Genomic DNA, 5,305 nt, shown 5'->3' with positions numbered 1-5,305 from the left:
TTGCCACTTTCACCAGTGGCCATGTAAGGACAACTGCCAGGGAGTTCTAGCATCAGGGTTTTAGATGACACTAGGTACTTGCCCACAGGGATGCCACCAGGGGTGTCATCTCTCTAGTAGATATGTAATTTAACCTTCAGTATTGGTGGTGAGCCTGTGGACTGGCAGTGAGTGATGGGGTGGTTCCTGGTGGGTCCTATTGAAAATCCTTAGGGCTGGGGAGCAGGCCAAGGGGTGGTCACAGGCTGACCCTCCACAGTCCCTGAGGGAATCAGAGGTTGTGCCTGGAGGGCCCCCATGGGCTGAGCATTAACCCTTTACTGCTGGACTGTGAGGAGTCCCAGCGGAGGGCCTGAAGCAGCTGGGGTGGAGGTATGCTCAGGGGAGTGAGTTTTTGCTAAGTGACTCAGAAGGATTTCAATATTTTAGCCACAGTGCAGCTGTGGGGATGCATGCTAACTGAATGCCCACCCTGTCCATGCCTGGGACTTCCTGAAAGTCCTTGTGGCACACAGGCTGGGGAGTTATATTAAAAAAAATAATTTTTCATTTTTCAATTACAGTTGATATACAATATTATATTTGCAGGCATACAACCCAGTGATTAGACATTTATATAATTTTCAAAGTGATCACCCTGATAAATCTAGTACCCATCTGACACCATAGAGTTATTGACTATATTCTCTGTGCTGTAACCTTACATCCCTCTGACTATTTTGTAACTACAAATTTGCACTTCTTTTCTTTTTTTTTAGTTTTATTGCTTAAAGTATTACAAAGGGTATTACATGTTTTCTTTTTTGCACTTCTTTATCCTTTCATATTTTTCACCCAGCCCCCCAAATCCTTTCCCATCCAGCAACTGTCAAAATGTTCTCTGGATCTATGAGTCTGTTTCTGTTCTGCTTGCTTATTTTGTTTTTTAGATTCCACATGTAAGTAGAATCATATGGCATTTGTCTTTGTCTGACTTATTTCACTCAGCACAGTACCCTCGAGGTTCATCACGTTGTTGCAAATGGCAAGATTTCATTCTTTTTTATGCCTGAGTCATATTCCATTGTATATATGCACCACTTCTTTTTTATCCATTCATGTATTGCTGGACATTTACTAGTAGGTTGCTTCTATCTCTTGGCTATTGTAAATAATGCTGCAATGAATGTATAGACCCATATGTCTTTTCGATTTAGTTTTTTGGGTTTCTTCAGACAAATACCCATAATTGGAATTACAGGGCCCTTCTTTGTCTCTTGTTTTAAGCTCTATTTTGTCTGATATAACTATTGCTACCCCAGATTTGGTTTTTTTTTCCATTTTCATGGAAAATATTTTCCATCCCTTTACTTTCAGTCATGTGTGTCTTTTGATCTGAAGTGATTCTTGTAGACAGCATATGTAGAGGTCATGTTTTGTTATCCATTCAGCCACTGTATGTCTTGGTTGGAGCATTTAATCCATTTGAATTTAAAGTAATTGTTGATAGGTATGTATTTATAGCCATTTTATGTTTCATATTTTTTATCTTTTCTTTTTTCTTTTTCATCTTAAGAAGACCCTTTAACATTTCTTGTAATACTAGTTTGGTAATAAACACCTTGAGCTTTTTTTCTGTCATAAACTGTTTATTAGCTAAGACTTTTACAAACATTACTTATATTAGAGGTAACAATGGAGCTGGAGAGTATTATACACCCAAGCTGCATGGCAAGAACCACCAATAATGTGGTGGGACTTGTGGCCCTTTCTAAGGCAGGGCTCTTGCAGCCTGAAGATGTCAGCCCTCGCATCTCCCTGTGCTAGTGGGCTGGTGTGGTGATCCACTGGGTGCCAGGATTCCTTCTGATAGCCTTATGGAATGAAATAAGGATAACCTCAAAGAATTTGTACACGTGGAATCTTTACCAACCCAGTAAGAACCCAGGTCTCTTAGAGCCCCACAGTGGCATCCAGCTTGCTCACTCCTCAGCAGGAGGCTGAAGGTTTTGAGAAAAATTTAGCTGGTTACCACCATGATGGAAAGGCTTGCTGTGGTCACACCCTTAGGAACTGGGTGTTTGAGGCCACCATGACTCACATGACATAACTTGCTTGGCCTTGTATCACAGCCTGCATGTTTTATCAGGCTGAGTGGGGTGGGGCTGGGGGCCTGTGGAGTGCAGAGAGCTGACAGTACTGCCAGCAGCACACCCTGAGAAAAAAGTATGTTACATAGGACTGCTGCTTCTTCCATAGCTCCTGGATGCACTTGCAAAAGCCCACCCTGCTTACCCGATGGCTGTAGCCTCCTTTTGCCTTTTCTTGTCTGGGAAGCTCTTCATCTGTCCTTCAGTTCTAAGTGATAGCTTTGCTGGGTAGAGAAATCTTAGTTGTAGGTCCTTGCTTTCATCTTGAATATTTTGTGCCAATCCCATCTGGCCTGCAAAGTTTCTGTGGAGAAATCAGCTGACAGCTTTATGGGAGCTCCCTGGTAGGTAACTAACTGCTTTTCTCTTACTGCTTTTATGATTCTCTCTTTGCTCAGCCAGTGTGGATTAGTGGTTGAGCATTGACTATGAACCAGGAGGTCATGGTTCGATTCCCAGTCAAGACACATGCCTGGAACTCAGGCTCCATCCCCAGAAGGGGGCATGCAGGAGGCAGCTGATTAATGGTTCTCTCTTAGCATTGATGTTTCTATCTCTCTCTTCCTCAACCTTCCTATCTCTGAAATTAATAAAAACATATTTTTTAAAAAAGATTCTCTCTTTGTCTTTAACCTTTTGCATTTTAATTATGATGTGTCTTGTTGTAGGCCTCTTTGGGTTCATCTTGTTTGGGACTTTCTGTGCTTCCTTGACTTTTATGTCTATTTCCTTCATCAGGTTAGGGAAGTTTCTGTTACTATTTTTTTCAATTCCTTGCTCTCTCTCTTCTCCTTCTGGCACCCCCATGATGCAAATGTTTGTATGCTTGAAGTTGTCCCAAAGACTCCTTACACTATCCTCATTTTTAAAATATTTTTTTTCTTGATTTTGGAGAGGAAGGGGGAGAGAGAGAGAGAGAGAGAGAGAGAGAGAGAGAGAGAGAGAGAAACATCAATGATGGGAGAGAATCATCAGTTGGCTGCCTCCTGCACACCCCTAACTGGGGATTGAGTCCACAACCCAGGCATGTGCCCTTGACCAGAATTGAACCCGGAACCCTTCAGTCCATAGGCCAATGCTCTATTCACTGAGCCAAACCAGCTAAGGCAGTCCTCATTTTTGACATCAAAATTACAACTAAACTACAGAACAACCATCATTCAGAACCACTAAAATCTGGCTGAATGGAAGTCCTATGATTCTTGAATTTAAAAAGAAGTCACATAGAGACTGGTAGGAGGGGCTGAGATGCTGAACAGACTGGTCCTACACTCATATGTGGCAGATAAAAATTGGGAGGGATATCTTGGTTGCAGAGATCCCCATGAAGAGGAAGGGGTCCCGGGGCCCTCTAGTCCAGGGTTGTAGTACCTGGAAGAGAAGTTCCCATAACTTCTGGCTGTAAAAACTAGCAGGTATTGTGACTGAGGGAGACGGAGGGCAGCTGGAATCCTAGGCAATTCCTGTTAACGGGCCTGTGGGTGGACTTACTCGGACTCACTCCTTTAGAGCTCCAGCACTGGAGCAGCAGCTTGAAATGCACCAGAGACTTACAGGGAGGAACTGAATTGTCTGGCATCAGGGTGATAGTTGGCAGTGTGTGTGTGTGAGCTTTCTTCCACACAGAAATGCTGGCAGAAGACATTATTCCTTTGATAACCCCCCCTCCCCCACTACCCTGAACCTCCCAGCACAGAGCTGGCAGGCAGATGCCATATCAGAGACTCCATCAATCTGGCTCACATTGTTTGCCCATCCCCTGGTGATTGCCTAAGGCCCCACTCTACCCAACTTTCAATCCCACCCAAGCTGTTTCCAGTGACTTTTCCATGCAAATGGCCTGTCTTGGCTCATGCTTCATATCTTCCTAAAAATCTATCAAACAAGTAGCATCTGGCTTCAGTGTGTCCCATACCTCTTGCTAAGTGGCCCCAGGCCTGGCTCTAGCAATAGCCGGCCTTGGTTCGCAACTTGGCCTCAACTGGGCACCTCCAAGCTCAGCAGCTATCTGCAGTTCACTTTGTAGCTCATGCCAGGTGGCTCTGGGCAGAACACAGGTGGAGGCCCCAGAGCCAGAGTACCCAGTGGACAGCTTGAGGCCACATTGAAGCACCACCACCCAACTACCTTCACAAACAACACATTCAAGGGGTGGACTCAGTGAGCACAAAGCCCTGATGAAGTAAGTCCTGTTCTGTTGAGTAAGCCCCTGCACAGCTGGTCCTCCACAGTGGTCAGAGGTCATTGGTCAGTGGTCACAGCCAGTTCTTGCTTGATTGACCTGGGGGTAAATCCCTCCCATTGATGAGCCAACAGTAATCAAGGCTCAACTATAAGAGGAGGTTACACAGCCCACATGTTGATCAGAGAGGCTGTGCCACTGGATTCTACAGAACACCTACTACATCAGGCTACTCTACCAAGCCTGGGAGATGTAGCAGCTCTATCTAATACATAGAAACAAACACAGTGAGGCTGCCAAAATGAGGAGACAAAGAAACATGTCCCAAATAAAAGAACAGAACAAAACTTCAGAAAAATAACTAAACAAAAAGGAGACAAGTAATCTACTAGATGCAGAGTTCGAAACACTGGTTATAAGAATGCTCAATTAACTTCATGAGAACTTCAAAAGCATAAAAAAGAACAAATCAGAAATGAAGGATACACTAACTGAAATGAAGGGTAATTTACAGAGACTCAACAATCCAAAAAAATGAGGATAGTGTACGAAGCCTCTGGGACAACTCAAGCATTCCAACATTCACACTATCAGGGTGTTTGAAGGAGAAGAGAGAGCGCAAGAAATTGAAAACCTATTTGAAAAAATAATGACAGAAAACTTCCCTAACCTGGTTTAGAAAATAGAATAAGATGAAGCCAAAGATGTCCACACCAAGACACATCATAATTAAAATGCAAAAGGTTAAAGACAAAGAGAGAATTTTTTAAATTAAATCTTTATTGTTCAGATTATTACATTTGTTCCTCTTTTTCCCCCCATAACTCCCCTCCTCCCAGTTCCCTCCCCACCCTCTGCCCTCACTCCCCACCCACTGTCCTCATCCATAGGTGCACGATTTTTGTCCAGTCTCTTCCCACATCTCCCACTCCCCTTTCCCCCCCAAGAATAGTCAGTCCATTCCCTTTCTATGTCCCTGATTCATTATAATCAC

The 5,305-nt window shown here is 43.7% G+C and overlaps 1 pseudogene; it reads right to left on the bottom strand.

The window, feature by feature from the left end:
- Positions 1–1,662: 1,662 nt before the first annotated feature.
- Positions 1,663–2,250, bottom strand: LOC102244569 (annotated as a pseudogene).
- Positions 2,251–5,305: the final 3,055 nt, after the last annotated feature.

Source organism: Myotis brandtii, unplaced genomic scaffold (genome assembly GCF_000412655.1).
Source record: "Myotis brandtii unplaced genomic scaffold, ASM41265v1 scaffold12015, whole genome shotgun sequence".
NCBI classification, from domain to species: Eukaryota; Metazoa; Chordata; class Mammalia; order Chiroptera; family Vespertilionidae; genus Myotis; species Myotis brandtii.
This window is presented reverse-complemented; position numbering and strand designations above follow the sequence as displayed.